The 16969-nt window shown below is 44.5% G+C and overlaps 1 long non-coding RNA gene across 1 annotated transcript; it reads right to left on the bottom strand.

Annotated features, from left to right (window-relative positions):
* Positions 1-5891: 5891 nt before the first annotated feature.
* On the bottom strand, positions 5892-15159 carry LOC139027906 (uncharacterized). Its single transcript, XR_011480056.1, has 2 exons — positions 14916-15159; positions 5892-9012 (listed from the first exon to the last, which is right to left on the bottom strand). It is a non-coding gene; the product is annotated as an uncharacterized lncRNA (long non-coding RNA).
* Between the last annotated feature and the right edge of the window lie 1810 nt (positions 15160-16969).

Below are 16969 nucleotides of genomic sequence, written 5' to 3'. Positions count from 1 at the left end.
CTGTGAAATATTGTTGGGGTGGTGGGTAGTTGTAGGTGCCTGTGGTGTTTTGAAGAAAAGATCTTCCCGGATTTATATCTGTAAATATTAAAATGGATTAAAATAGCTGTCGTGGAAAATTGTTTATCTACAACTCATAAAACTGGCCAAAACAAAGAAGAATCATGGCTGGCAGCAAGACTTCAGTATGGGACTCACTCTTCCTCAATCTATACAATAGTAAAAAGTGTCAAAGGGGTTAGTCGAACAACCGAGAAGCGCTGGGAGAATTACACAATGGGTTTAGGGACAAAGTGCCATGCTACCCCCACCCCCTTACATAATGGAAATTGGTGATTCCAAGTAAAAATAGATGTGTGTGTGAGACTACCCCTTCCTCTGCTGAACAACATTATTGGGAGTGTTTGCATTGTTCTGTAGGGTCTGTCAGTGTAGTCATTCCTCTGGCAATCCTGCTTGGCCACTTCGTCAACAGGAAAATAACTTGCAAAGCTGGCAAGAAAATAAGTAGCAAAAGTGAGGTGCTCTATTTTTCAAAGATGTTACATCCTTCCATGGCACACAGGGCAATATATTATATCCCCCAGTGTATTTTTGGATAAGTGACTTGTATTTATTTTTGTTTGAATGCTACCTAACTTCTTGAGAGTCCTAGAAGGGGCCTTGTGTGGTCAGGGATTTGTCAACCATCACACCACACTGCTGAGAGCCAAGTCATTCTCCAGGCAAGGAGGACAGGACAGCACAAGGATTGCAGCTGGGTGAATAAGGCCTGGTTGTCCTTTCATCCGTTGTGAGGTCGACACGCGTGGAAAGCAGCTGTTTGCAGAGAAAGAGGGAGGCCCCAGACATCCCTCTGGGCGGACAAAGGGACGACCATGTCTGGAGTAAAGAAATGCCTGTCACAAAGGTGACCGTATGTAAGAGAGGTCAATAGAAATGGTCGGTCAAACTCAATCTCACAATTTGTATCTGAAGTCATTGGTGACCTTTTAGAAGGCGAAAGAACACACACCCCTATTTCAAAATGTTGAAATATTCACCCACAGCAGCACTCCCTAGTGTCTTGTAAAGGGGAGTATTTGGAAAAATAAAGAGTATTCAGAAGAAACAGCCCGATTAAGGAATCCCATTCATGATCATCTTTTAAGATTCATTCACCATCTCAGTAATAGAGGATCTATAACTACCCTAGGTGCCTCTTCATGAAAGGCTCAGAGCAGAGGAGTGGCCTCTACATAGGCAGATCCAGTGAGTGGTGGTGAGGTGTCACATGCTGATCATGCTCCGTTCCTCCCTCTTCCTGCCACCTACCAGGGCTGCTACTGCAGTGTAATGTAATCCCATTGCCATACTAAACCCTACCTCTCTTTGGCCTTGTCCTACCTTATCCATTTGCTCCCACTACAGACCAAGCAGGCACTAATGCTCACAACCCAAGGCATGCAGATGCATGTGGGCACTAGAAAGGAATTAGAGGACCTTTGTATAATAATGGGAGGTGCTATAGAGGGCCTGCTCCCTTGACAGATAATTGAGTAGCAGCACCACCACACATGTCATTTCATAGTCATGTTAATTGAGGAAAACTTTATTTTCTTATCCTAATCCTAGTAATGTAATGTTTGCCCACATCTTGTACACCATCAGCCTCTGTGAATACATGATTGAAGAGTGAAGACATAATGTGGAGCAGATCCCAAAGGATAATTTTCAGAACATGATTTCTGACCCCGTTTCAGCGTTCCAAATGGGAGGGGGATCTTTAGGACAAAATGTAACCTTTTAAACAAGGACACGTATCTCAGGTGCTGATTGGCCATTTCGACATTCACCCGTTGTTACAGGTTGTAAAAATAAATGTGCGGAATTAATTTATCATAAATGACTGTGATGCTTTTTACAACGTCTAAATGCGGCTACATTTACAGGAGCATATTCACCTGGGCGTATCGATGGATCGTTGCATATATAATTGTTTATGGATTAAATTGTGAAACTGCGTGTGTTCTGTGAAACAGAAACGTTATTATCTGCGTCGTGAACCTTGTACTATATGACAGAGACCGCGCCCCAACGTGGCGTTCTTGTGAAACTGCCGGAGAGCTCGAACAAAAGTATCACATTTCTATCTGTCGTGTCCCTACGTCAACCTATAGGCAGAACATTAAAAAAAAGCGTTACATTTTGACTTCACAAGGCTACAGAAAAGTATATTAGTAAACACAGATACATATGCCCCCTCTCATAAACCCACCCCATCCATCATGTGCAGATGTTTTTGCGGAGTCTGTCAGTCAACCCAATGATCAATAGAATTTAAAATATATATTTTCTATAGTTTCTCAATTATGTTGTTTGCTGTTGATGATATAATAGGCTACTGTTCAGTTTCTATGCATAGAGGAACCCGAAAATGCTTGCCTCACCTCATTTTCCAGTGTATAGCGTACCAATAGCTATTTATTTCAGGCTACCTACCGTTAGATATTTATTTCAGGCTGTGTAGCTTACCTGCTAAATTAATGTGAATGGATTTGGTCATTAAAATAACCCCCATGTATAGTAACAACAATGTTGCAACCAATCCTGGCTTTATTTTTAACACAGCTCATTTGCTTGCTGTTCTGAAGCAGCAAAACACATCATATTGTATTTTTCACCAAGCTGTGTAGTATAAGACGCATTTGTGTGGCCTGTATTGTCTTTTTCACTGCTTTTCTTTGTAGGCTAATTTTGTGGGTGTCCTTGTCGGATCTAGGTACTGTATAATCTTACATTAAGCATAAAGTGGGTCATATACAGCAGGTAGCCTAGTGGTTAGAGCATTGGGCCAGTAACCAAAACGTTGAGATTCCACCTCAATCTGACTGGTGCTGTCTTGTGTATATGTATGCACTGTACTATATGGTGTAGTATGTACTGTTTCTGAACAATTGGTCATACAACAAGACAACATGATCAGAAAAGCACAAGATTCCCAGAGTAAGTAAACATACAAGATCTGCTCGAAAGTGCCCATGGAACAAGTTGAACCTGAAGCGTAAATGTTCAGTCTAGGGGTTTATTTTGTGAGCCAGAATGACACAAAAGTCCCATCCATGGTTTCAGGTGGCTGTGGGGAGTCACTTCCTATGCTGGATCTTTCCCGCTCGACGGTAGGTATCATTCACGACTTATGCCAAGGCCCAAACAGCCATTCCCCTCCCTCTCTCAACGCTGTGGTGTAATCTGTCACACAATACCGGGAGCAACTGATACCCATGATCCTGCACCTGGCCCAACACATGTCTGACTGCATGAGGGAACACCGGGGTTCTCCCTTTCACACCTAGCGGAGAAGGGAAGCGGCCTGTCGGCCTGGCAAAGTGCTGGTCAAACACTATGGTTTTACTTGTGACTCAGATAAGGGGTTGAGCTGGGCCGCACCCAACTCAAGGTGTGTTGCTGTCGGCTTAATCAGCAGGTAAGGGAAGTGTGTGTGTGTGCGTGTGTGCGCGTGTCCGCGTGTATGAACTCAGGTGCCTCTGCACGCCATTTACGGCTAATTGTGCCGCTCCCTTCCTGTGAGTCATCATCACATGAAGTTTCAGTGGCAGATTCCCTCCAAGCCTATGGAATTTGCATCTAACATGTCGTCGCCCATACCACCCCCTACCCCAGACATTAAGAAGGTATGAGGAGGAGCAGATAAACCAGACCACCTTGATCAGATAGCATTTAAATGTGAAACGCCTCAAGTTATCACCCTTAAAATTACCAGGCCATATCTTAAAGGGTCTATGTCTATTGTATTTTAATTCTCGTTCATTGGAGAACACATGCTAAACTATCTTTCATAGGTTACTTTATAATCATTTTGTGTACCATGGATAACCCTCGCAGCCTAGTGAGTTAGTTGAGCTTTGACATACAGAATGGTTGACATGCAATCTGGGAAATGCCAATTCCCCAGTCCAAAGAGAGGCAAGAAAATGCCAGAGTAAAGTCTTAACTACTTCCTTATGTGTCTGTTAATGGTTTAAGTGTTTAGTCATTTGATGTTGGTCAATTCATAGTGCTAAAGTTGTCAACATCTATCTTGAAAACAGCATTTCATCTTCACAGCAAGTATAACCCTGTCTCAGATTCATACACCCACCCACAGACATTCTTACAGAAAAGCCATTGAAGTCAAAAGTCAACAGATTTGAAGTATGACCGTGTTTATTTACTGCTGTGAAGTACACGACAAATAGCCTTCTCTTTGTCGCCTCTGAGTCACAGGAGGTTGGTGGCACCTTCATTGGGGAGAACAGGCTCGTGGTAATTCCACTCTGCCATAAGTGGAACGGTATCAAATACAACAAACACATGGTTTCCATGTGTTTGATGGCATTCCATTTGCTCCGTTCCAAATCAAATCAAATCAAATTTTATTTGTCATCATTATTATTTTTCCAGTCATCATTATGAGCTGTCCTCCCCTCACCAGCCTCCACTGCTCTGAGTGGATTCCAGTGGGCAAGTAGAGCCAAACGTGACCAAGCACTTACAGCCTAGACAGCCCAGTAGTGCCTTGTGTGTGAGTGAGTGTGTGTGAGTGAGTGTGTGTGGAGGCCCTGAGGAGTTTCCAGATAACCTTGCAGTGAGTGAGTGTTAAAGGGCCAGCCTCTCTCACTCTAACTCTCTCTCACTGCCTGCCTTCCTACTCATATGCTGTGCCTTTTACTTTCCTTCGCTCTCTGCCATGAAGACCCTCTTACACGTGACTGCAGGGAGGCTTGAGTAGAGCAAGGGAACATTTACCATGGTGGTGCTCCTGTCTTTCTTATACCAGGCAGTAGAAAGCTTCTCAGATCTATGCAGCCCAGACTGTGTTCTATGTCTAGTAGACTCTCAATGGAGGGATAGATTTTATTGTGTAGCGAAGCTCTTATGAATGTGAGTATCTATCCATCTTCCGACCTACATTGATATGAGTCACTGTACATGTGCTTCCTGCATGCCTGAAGGGGGAGTTTGTATAGCAGCAGTTTCTGGAGCTTGAAAGAAAGAATACATTCCCAGAGATTTGAAAATAAATCTCTGTTATAAGTGAGTTCATGTCTAAAGCAGTTTCGTCTCCCCTTTTCCTGTTCCTCAAATAAAGGTTCTTATGCCTTTGTTTTACGTATCCTATCAACAGTGTACAGTCCCCTGCCTGTAGTCATATGAACTTTGTCCAAGTTACCTGTTTGAATACATTGATATATACAAAAGTGATTTTGGCTTTTCCCCCAAAGGAGATCTATTTGTCTAAAACTACCACATTCTTTCAACTACCCGTCTTGTAATGTACACAGAACACCCCGTTTGTGGTACACATTGCCTGTTTTGTTGAAGATGGCTATAGAAAGGTGCACACAAGCACTCATATACATTTCCTCTGTATGTGTAAATGCTACTCCTACCATATGTGAACTGAAATATGTTATGTCCCTGAAATATTCATCTGCCATGATTGTAGGCTAATCTGATGTAGCACATGTAGGATGATGGCCTATTCTACTTTGATACCCGAAGTTACTTTTTCGTAGTAGGTTAGGAGAACTTAAGCAGCAGGTTGGGAGAATTAACGTAGGTTAAGGCAAAAATGCTCTCCTAACCTGCTACGAAAATCACTTTGTCTCAAAGTGGCGTGAGAAGAGTGTTTCTACCAGTAGCATATGTAAGGAAGTGGCTCAACTCTGACCCCTTGTGGTGAAAATTTTGACAAGCAAGTTGTGGTGTTGATATATCTACATATACTGTAGAGGGCACTGTTTTCATATTTGGCAGTGTGTCCACAATGAGATTTGGGTCATTCTAGCAAGTTTCGATGATACTCAACATTGTAGTGTAACAAGAAAGAGGAATGACTGAGACAGACATGTTGGAAATGTTGACATTTATTGACAGTTAAAAAAAAATCACGTGGCACATTTGATATGAAAAAGTTATATTATAGCTAATATGAAATTATATGAGTTTATAAAGATTCTCTGACATAGTGAAATTCATATCAAAAGGTAAAGACACATTTACATAAGAGTATTTATCCAGGCCAGGCCTTGCATCAAGACATAAAATACTGTAGCATTCGTTCTATCTTACTTCATTGTCCTTCCCCGGTCATATCATTTCCCCCGACATTACATCACACATGTCTGTGGAACATATCACGAGCAGATTGTATTACTATCCCAGATCCATGTAGTCAAGCCCCACCCCCAAGAACAGTATTTCCAGGAATCCCCCTTGTGATTGCCCAAGGGATTCCTGGGAAAACTGGACCCCGGGAACGAGGAAAAGGCCAGGGTAATGCAGGAAATACACTCAGGAGGAGGTGGTGAATTAAAACATGGGAAAACACACCAGCAACTACAGTCTTTACTGGACGATACGGCTGTATGGAGCAGAGGCAAACATCATGGGTGGAGCGATGATATGGCATCTCAGATATGTGGCCAGACCTGGGAGAGCGAGAGAGAGGCTGGGAGGGGCAGCACCAGTCACGGGGGCCCTCCATCCCTAATATCCCAAACATAGATCTCCATTAGAAGACCGTCCATAATAAGGCAGAGAGATAGAGACATGGGCCACCACTCAGACTGCCCACCCGTTGTGGCTGCGCCCTCCTTCCCGAGCTACAGTGCTTCATCTCAGACTCCCAATTGACCAGAGATGCAGCACTGCACCTGGGGCCTGAGGACCAAGCAATAGACCTACACAGTAAAACGTCAACGCCAGTGTTCTGGCAGGCCCACCCAGATTTACCTTACCTGTCTTCTCTTCACATCACTATAGGATGGTTCTGACTAAGAAAGTTGGAGGTAGGTAAGACACCAAAGAGGTTCTAAGACCCCAGTGCAGACTGACCTGTGGGTAAGAAGAGCAACGGAGGATTCTTTAGAGCGTTCAACGAACGGCATGAACCACACATAAGTACATTGTGACAGTTGTCTGTACAGTCCCATTCCAGTATCAAACTGGAAGAGGGAGGTACCATAAAGACTGAGGCTTGCTGTATATTGGGGGAATGTGCGGGCTGCAAACGTTATATTGGAGAACAGGAAATGACTTTGACCCCTGCCTGCCTGCATATTTAAATGTTGCTCCTTCCTGTCCCTGTGCCCTCAGCTCCTCACTCCCACTGACATTCCTCCCTGTTCCCACAACCCTAATCCCTGCAATCCCACTGACATTCCCATATTCCCACACCCCTAATCCCTACATGGGGATTGGAGTACTTGGGGTTTTTTGGAATGCGTTTGGCACTGATTTTTGAGGAGCTTCAGCCATGTTGGATTGTGGCCACAGAGTTTTAATCAGCAGCACGCTGTTGAGAGAGATGCTGCCATCATGACAGCAGGGGTGTGGGCCGTTCTCCTGTTCCAGCACGTTCTTCTCACAGCGACCACAGAGGGGGTAGGGTGCCAGGAGCATCACCCAAACTAAACCCCTAACTGCAGGACACCCAGCCGCAGAGCAAACAAACAATTACGTCCCAAATGGTACCCTATTCCCCATAGTGTGCACTACTTTTGACTATCGGACCACAGGGCTCTGGTCAAAAGTAGTGCACTATAAAGGGAACAGGGTGCCAATTGGGACACATCCCAGGAGCTCCCTCTCTCCCTCTGCTCTCAGCATACTTCCTCTACTCTTCATATTACACCCAGGATTCCTCCATCAGCCCTGCCTCTCATCCCTGTGGCTATGAAATCTCTCACTAGATCACTGCTACTGTACTGGAGCTTCCATAAAAAATGATCTAACTCATTCCACATACCATTAGCCTTGCTCTCACTCCTTTCTCAAATAAAGTTTGTGGGCACAATTTCTCAGTAGATTCTTACTGCTATTACTTGATAATTAAACTGGTGTACTCATATACAGTAGATGAAATAATCAGTTAACTTAATAGAACATTATAACATTCTAATAACATTTGAACTGATACCATAATAATGTGTGAGAGGATCCCTCACTGGAGAGGTGTAATATGTCTATGCTAGGTGCTGGTGAATGGACTAGATGTGTGTAGGTGTCAGGGTGACCAGGTCCCTGGGTTCACAGGGGACACATCTGTTGCTGGGCCTCTGGGTGTCACTGAGGTCACGACACCACAGAATTCAGGCAGGAAGGCAGGGGAACAGTGCCCTGCCTGCTTCATGAGCGTGTAACTAGCTTGGCCCACAAAGACAGGATTACTGGGGCCTCCTGCCTACCCACATCAGGCCTCAGGCACCACAAGGAGGCTTCAGAAGGAGGTGAAGGAGGGAGGATGAGAAGGAGGAGGAAGAGGAAGGAGATGGAAGAGAAGGAGGAGGAAACTCCCATGGAGCACTGACACTTCATCTGATTTATATACAGTAATTATTTAATGTTTGTGATTGGCTGGTAAAAAAATAGCTAAAAATCGGAGTCAACGAAACACACAATTGAATCAGAGTAAAGAAGACACTATCAGCTCGTTCTGTCAGCTCGTTCTGTTGTTGTGGGTCACTGATGACAGTAAGGTTTCAGACAAATTTCCTTGGATCTGATATCATCTGATACACAGCGTTCCMCTCAGTGTCTGACTTTCGGCCAATTTAGACCGGCGGGCTGACTGTGCCCTTGAACAGTGTCTCTATCTGGCACGTTTCAGTGTGTGGACATGGACACCGCAGAACATTACTCGGCAACCAGACACTATGCTGAGCTCATATAAACACCTGTGACTGAGTGCTCAGTTTTTACCCTCAACCCAGGAAGAGGGATGGTGTAATCACACAATTGTTGGACAGGTCTGGGGGATTGCATAGGGGCCACTCACAGGGATACACCAGACTGTAGCCTACATTAAAAAAATCTTTCATTTCTGAGAAGTTACATCAGTTGTCAATCACAGCCATAATTTCTGACCCCTGAGGAGGTTTAGGCAGATAATTGGGCTGAGATAACGGAGCTGACATCATGTGATACTCACCTATTGGTTCCAGTGTATGTGCTGCTCTTTGGTTCAGTCTGAAACAGGAAAAGACAGAGAGAAGAGAACAGTTAAACACCAGTCCCAGAAGACAGACAGCAGATCCACAAGGCTTCACACAGACACACAGGAACAGGACACTCAATAGCATGGGCTCATGGATAGTTGTGTCTAACTCTGTTTGGCTAAGGTATGGCCTGCAGAGATAGCTTAGTGATGATGCCATAGACAGAGCCAAGCTCGGAGTTGTTCTCACAGTCCAAACTAAAGTGTCCGAAAGCTATAACAAATATTTAGGAGTACAATAAATCTCCTGTAATCTAATTTAAGGAGTTTTCCATTTATTCCAAAGAGAGAAAGCAACAACAACAAAAAAGAATCATCAAATAAAAATAAGAAACAAAATGAGAAATCCGCCGCAGTTTTGAGCTATCTCCAAGGAGCTTTAGGTTGTCTCAAACCTCTCTCCTGGAGCCTCCCCGCGGCCCTTATAAGGAATTCTGAGCCAATTTTATTTTGGGATAATGGAAAATGTAGCTGTACTTTGGTAAACATTCACTCTTTCGGGGTCTTTCAGGCTCTTGCGGGGAGGCGGTGATCATGGAAGCAGATAGTTTGTCACTGCTCTCAGCATGCCTGCCCCTCCCCCACATCCCTCTCTCTTCCTCGTTCTCTCGCTCTCGCCGGCTGGCTGCATACATTCCCTTTTCTAGTCACAGCCTGCTGCTGGCTGACTTAAAAGGGAAAAGTGAGCGAAGGTGGAGAAGCCAGTAAAACCCTAGCGCAGTCACAAAGAAGGACTGCCATTTTGTCTAAATAATGTGTTGGGAACCTACCAGAGACTATTCCATATGTATAAAGGGTGCTACATACATGCCTCATCCAGGACCCCGGATGTCTCACCCCCACAGATATCTACAGGCCGAGAACATATAAACAAACACAACACTCCTCTGCCACGCTTTGTGTGTCTAATGATACTGATACCACAGACACTGTTAATAACCAACACATAACAATAAACATTGCATCCTGTATCCATTTCCTGTTTCCCATGCTCTGTGTTAAAACAGTTTTACGATCACGTTAATATCAACTAGTTTATTTCTTATGACAGCAATAGTGCACATTCTTTGAGTATTACATGGTGTCTGTACTACTATGTAAAGACTAGGATGTAATATATCCTAATCTACAGTTTGCTATACATGGCACAACATATGCTAGATGTTATGAATGTAATGTTCTGGGTTTTTACCATATAACCGAAGACCTTTCCAGCCTAAACATTTGTCAAAATGATTTGTAAACCTTGTCCCTTTTTTTCTCCAAAGTCAGAAAACTATCACTTGAAAGTGACAAGGTGAAAAATACATTGCCAAGACTTGTTTACATTGGTGTGTATGTGTGTGAGTTTGTGTGCAAGCTCCTCTGTAAGTGTGTGTGTGTGTGTGTGTGTGTGTGTGTGTGTGTGTGTGTGTGTGTGTGTGTGTGTGTGTGTGTGTGTGTGTGTGTGTGTGTGTGTGTGTGTGTGTGTGTGTGTGTGTGTGGTGTGTGTGTGTGTGTGTGTGTGTGTGTGTGTGTGTGTGTGTGTGTGTTATGTGGTGTGTGTGTGTGTATATGTGTGTGTGTGTGTGCGTGTGCGTGAAGTGCCTCAGCCTGTGCCAAAGTGCTCACCTCCACAGACGTACAGACAGACGTGCAGGCAGACGCTGTGTTTACACAGACACAGGCCCAGGGTATGATAATGGAGAGAGCGAACGCTCCTGCACGCCCAAACATTGCCTTTTAAGGTCCCCTCTCATTTCTCCCCATCTCCTTAAATCATCTAGACAGGAAGCGTGAGGAGGGTGGGGGAGGCCTCCCCCTCTCTCTCTCTCTCTCCCTCATTCCTTCTTTTCTACTCTCAATCCCTTCCTCTCTCTCTCTCTCTCCTCTGCCTGCTCTCTCTGTATACCACGGTAGATGAATCAGATGTGTAGTTGATGAAGCCCAGGCCTTTCTAGTACCGCTGAGCTACAACACTGACTCAGCCTCTCTCTATCTCGCTCGCTTTCTCTCTCTCTCTCTCACTGATGTGGCGAGGCAAAGACCAGAGGAGACAGAGTAAGAAATGAATGTCATAGCAGAGGTTAATGAGTCGTCGTGGTAAACCTTCACGTGGGTCTTACTTTGTTAAACATACAATGAGACATYATGGTCAGAGTAGTATTTGACAGCTCTTAGGAGGAGCAGAAATTTATGGGAGAAACTTTGCAACTTGCATCRCTGAATAACTCTAAGAGTCCATCCTTTCGTGCCAAAACCATCCAGAGGCTTATTAACTGTATAATGAATGCACTGATGACTAAGCTACAGTCAAATAAGCTGTGAAATCAAAGGCTGTCAGTCTGTCGCTTACATAATTGAACTTTCTACTAAAAGATAATTTCTACCTTTGGGGCCCGGCCTTGTTTGGACAGTACATGCCCCATCTTCACCAGGGTAAGTCTAGATCAAAGCGTCTGTGTGCTGTGGCTCTAATCCTATCACAGATCCAGGACAGCAGAGATCCGTGGAACCCCCTCAGGGCACCCCACGCCTGATCCCACAACGCTCCCTCCGAGATGCCTTCCATAAACATAGGATTCCCAGCACTTTTGGAATTTGGGCTGGATGTGTTTCTCAGGATCAAGAGATCGTTTCTGAGAAAGAATGTGTCTCTTATCCCAACGGGCCAAGGACGGTTGTGTGAGTGTGAGTGTGTGTGTGTGTTGGCATGTGTGTAGGCTCGATAGTGAACTGTACATTCTTTTTGGAATAGCCGGAAAATAAAACTAAGAGGGCCAAGAACTATAATGAATGAACCCTTAAAAACACTTCTAACGAATAATACATTTACTGATTTATAACCGTTCTTCTTACACTGAGGGTGAATATGCTGCTGATACTCTTTAGTCATATCATTGACGAACAAATTCAGCAATAATTGAGCAATTTCTTCTACCAGGTGTCAAAGGTTATGAATAAAAGACACACGAGGAAATAACAGAACGAAGTAACGAACATTGAGCATGAAATTGTCAGTCTTTTTCTAAAATGTATGTTGCAGTCATAACGGACAAGATGGATCAGAGTTTTCTAAAAGACACAAATTAGCATTTCTTTTTATGAGTCAGATAAGACCAGCTGGAGCATTTTCTTTACAACCCGGAGAGGAAGTGACAAAACGGCTGAAGCATTCCCAGAACGCTGAGAGAGAGAGATGGAATCTGGAATGTGAGGCTGTAGCTACGGAAACTTAGCTTGCACCACTATAGCAGCCAAAGGATCATGAGACAAAGTGTGGGGAGAAATTCACCCATCTATAAGGACATATAATATACTAGAGAGCCAAACAAACTCTATTGTGTGTGTATTTGTGCATGCATGCATGTGTGTTCCTGAGAGAGAGAGAAAATGAGAGAGAGAGAGAGAGAGAGAGAGAGAGAGAGAGAGAGAGAGAGAGAGAGAGAGAGAGAGAGAGAGAGAGAGAGAGAGAGAGAGAGAGAGAGAGAGAGAGAGAGAGAGAGAGTATGTATCTATGATCAGGGCCCTCAGCGGGCTGTCTGTCCTCCTTTGGCCATGTGAACAGAGGACTATATCAGTCTCTGAGGAGTTAACTCCCCCTTTCCCCTCCCCTCCCCTCCCACCCCGACCCCCACCCCACCCTACCCTACCCTGGCGTTCATGTGGAAGTGACCCTGGGAACGGGGGTCCCTTGGGCCCTGGGGAGGAGGAGAGTGACGCAAAGGACAGGCCAGAGAGCCAGGGCCACCAAAGGGTCATGTGAAAAGGCTTCGCGGTTTGATAGCTTCCAAACTTTTCACTCCTTTCAAAATAAATACAGCGTTTCCTCTCCCTCCACCTCTGTCTCCATCCCCATAACTCTCCCCTCCATCCCTCCTCATTTAATCTATCCATACCATCCATCCAATCATCCATCCATCCACTGATATGATGTACTGCGTTATTAATACACTCGAAGGACACTGACAAGACATGGTCAAAAATACCAAGAGAAACATACAAGAAATAATTAACCACATAACTAAAACTAAAAAGAGTAGAGGCCCAAATCTGAATGTGAAATATATTGTATCTTCAAGTTAAGATGTGAAGGAAGGTCCTGACAGCTGATGCCCTGATGATTCATAATGTATGATGATGTACATGTGTCAACTCATATGGACTGCAGGCCTTGCTGTTTCCTCTGAATGAACACTGCACTTGTACTAGGTGCATTTATGATCTCTGGACTCATAGCTGATCATTCCCAATCAACTCTCATGAGAAAACCACAATTTTGCAAGAGAGAGAGATTTTTCGTATTAAAGGTTGGTGTGTGTGCCGTCCATACCCGCACACGAGGTAGCCAACACTGACCCCGAGGCACCCAACAGCTGGCTACATCTGCTGCCTCTTTGTTTGTTAGAAGGCTCTGCTGTTAGTGTCAGGAAGAGGAGAGGAGAAGAAGAGGCAGGGAAGGAACACGAGACAAAGAGGGAAAGTGGGTGGGGGGATGGGTGTGTGTTCACATTTCCAATGTCATACCATGATGAAATATAACTTGAAGCAGCTAGAGCATTGTATTTATTTGTGCAAACATTTTGTAGAATGTCACAGTGTTAATGACTATCATCCCTGTTTATTGAACTGCTTGGCTGCTTATGACCCCTAAGTGCTGTGTGGATCCGTCATTCTGCTGTCTATTTGCGTAATGTCCAAAAACCTAACCAACATGATGAAATGCTACGTCAATCGAGATCTTTCACACAGTGTATCAAAGTAAAATGAGCAACAGAGGAGAGCAACAGATACATCTTGAACTAAATTTGGAATTTCTAAGCAAGCTGAGGTAATATGAAGCAGAAAACACATAATTTCTAGTTTCCGTGGTGAGTTAGATTTAGGCTGTATAGCGAGCCACTTTGATGTAAAGCAATAGAGTTAAGCAACTGTCACAGCAGCAGAAAGGGACTGCCATTGCTCACTCTCAGGTGATGGTACTTTATGACATCAGCCCTCAACCTTGACCTCTCTCTCTCTCAAGCAGACACATAATTGAAATAGCAGAGGTGAAAAGTGATTACACGTTTCCATGACCCAAGCAAAAGGAAAACAGATACTGTAAATAATGCTTGTTTAGCCTGAAATGATTACGACGAAGAATTGCGGGACAAATCTGATCAACAACCAAAATAGCACTGTCGCAGGAATCAGAGGCAATCTATACGTATGTACAGTGGCAGAATTTACACAAGATCAACATGTACAGAATGTAGAAATGTCATCATTCATTGTTAGCAGTGCTTGTCTGTCTCCATTACGTTCAGATGAGTTGCTGTGTCACTATATGCAAATGTGGGTGGGATGAGCTTAGAAAAAGTAGTCAATGAAGAAGCCTAATGCAATCCTGCCCCACACTAATTCAACAAACCATTGTCTTGCTGGCAGCAGCACCAAGGTTCAAACACCTACTAGGAGTAACACTGGAGTGACACTGCTCTGTGTCCCAGTGAGAGCCGTCATCTCATCTGCAGCCTGCCCATCAGCTCAGTGTCACCCTGGCCTGCTGTCTGTCTGTCTACCGTCAATGACACACTAGACATATCTCCGCCGCCACGGACGTGCTCGGCAGACAAATACACCCTGACCCCAGGTCAGCCAGACCTCAGCCTCCAGCACAGACAGGCGAAGATGACGGATGACAATGCACTCTTTATTAGTCACCATCAACCCTATACTCTGTCGACCGACTGCCTGCCCACCACAACAAGCCTACCTACGAGCAAATATTAGGGTTTAAAATGACCAAAGTATATTACATTACAGTTCACAGATGGCTGGTATAATTTCCACTTTGGGTGAGTGTGAAATCTCTAACGATGTATGTAAGGGTGTGTAGCGGAGGCATACATACCTGTGTGCTGCTATCTCTGTGGCCTTGGTCCTCGGTGGCTCCTATGTTGCTGTCTGTGCTGGCCTCGGCCCCGCGGCTGGCTGCCGGCTGGCTGGGATGATGCTGGCAGCGCTGAGTGGTGAGGTCTGGGTAGGGGGTGGGCAGTGGTCATGTGGGGTGGGGTGAGGTGGGGGGCTCCTCAGCACTGCTACCATGACCGCTCTCTGTATGAGCCCTAATGTCTGAAGGGGGTTCCCGGTGCAAAGCTCCCTTTTGAAGCACAGCTGGCTTAGGAAGCAAAGTCTTTTCTTTTACCTTATATGAGCCGAGGGGCCGGCCCAACGCGAGAGGGGCATGTGAGGGAAAGCCCCCCGAGCTCTGTGATTGGCTAGCATGAGGGCCCCCGTGACCTCAGCCTGTGACCTGCAGCGTCTGAGGAGGAGAATCTCTGGGGGAGGGAGGGGTCAGGGTGGAGGGGGGGCTGGGCCTGTCTCCCTTGCAAAGGAAGCCGCATTATACCATTTTCATATTTCTTCTAAATTTGGAGTTTTCTGCCCGTGCTGGAGGCTTGGCCGCCCACTCCAGAGTTCCATGTGGAAACCATTAAGGAGGAGAGAGGGCTCCTTGCCATTCCTGCCTGCTCTAGCCGGGCTGGGCCTGGGAACATGGGGCCTCAGACACAGTTATTTGGAATAATTATCTTCTTCTCAAAAAGGGCTCACTGCCCCATATGGGAAAGCATTCACTGAATGCAAGCTGGGAATCCTATACTGAAAGGTCACGGAAAAAAGAGGAGGGAATACGAAAGAACAGAGGGGAAATACGTTTTGTTTGCTTTTATAAGAGGGAAGTGGGAGAAGAGTGGGGATGGAGATGAATTTCTCAGAGATCATACTACACTCTTACCTAGTGACTAATTCTCTCTCACACACAATCTAACCTACACATAAGCCAGCGGACGGGCGGACGGACCCCCCCCCACACACACACACACACACATACACACACACACACACACACACAGAATGAAGCTAAGCATCAGGGTAAGATTACTGTAAAGAGAGCTCACTTGAGAGAGGCAGAGTTAGATGAAGACAATTTATAAAAACCGACCACATGTACTGAAAAATCCAGGCAGGTTTGGCTCGTGTCAAATGATGGCGGTGAGGTAAGGAGGACGTTCCAGTTTATTTTTTATCTCTTTGGTACTATTTCTTAAAGCTCTTAGTACAAAACTCCAAATTCCTAATACAAAAATCCAAACTCCAAATTGGTAACACTTCAAAACTTTTTGTTTGTAGACATCTTTCACCACACAACCATTGATCCAAAATATAAGTTTACTGTGAAATATAATGATTTAATTACCAAAACACAACATAATGATATCTTCTCAGTTTAGTTATTTTAAAAACCAGTTAATCCAATAACAAAACATGTAAGATACATGTTTCAACATTTCCGTTTCAATGTAGTATGCTACAGTACTGTAAATTACAGTACATTACACTGTTTTCACATTAGGCATTACACTTGCACTACTTGTTTTTTAAATTGATTTGACCTTAATTTCAACAGTCCCGTTGAGACCAAAATCTCTTTTACAAGGGAGCCCTGCATTTGATAATTTACACATTTTATAGAACACAAGCAACAGTTAAAATACACCAAAAAATCTAAAATACAATCATAAATAACATCTACATCTCTCAGATACTAGGTCTTCAATCAATACCCTTAACTGTCAGAGCGGCACCAGAACATCCCCTTTCAATGAGATCTGCCGATTGTTCCAGCGGCGGGGCGCATCAAAACTAAAAGCGGATCGATCTACCCGATTTGGTGGAGATCCGAGGAACCTCGACGACGTGTTTGGTAACTCACGTCTTTATGCTTCATGGAAGCTTGCGCAGTAGAGCTTCAAATTGACTGAACGTCACATTTCCATCATTTCCATCCCGTGTGATTATAGGTGTGGTCATTGAAGAGATCTTTCAAGATGTAATCAAATTAAAGAAATTAAAGTAACAATGTTTAGCAAGCACTCGATTGCATCAAGCCGGACTTGGCCATAG

Source organism: Salvelinus sp. IW2-2015, linkage group LG6.1 (genome assembly GCF_002910315.2).
Source record: "Salvelinus sp. IW2-2015 linkage group LG6.1, ASM291031v2, whole genome shotgun sequence".
Taxonomy (NCBI): Eukaryota; Metazoa; Chordata; class Actinopteri; order Salmoniformes; family Salmonidae; genus Salvelinus; species Salvelinus sp. IW2-2015.
Note: the sequence above shows the minus strand (reverse complement) of the source record. Positions and strands in the feature narration are given on the sequence as shown.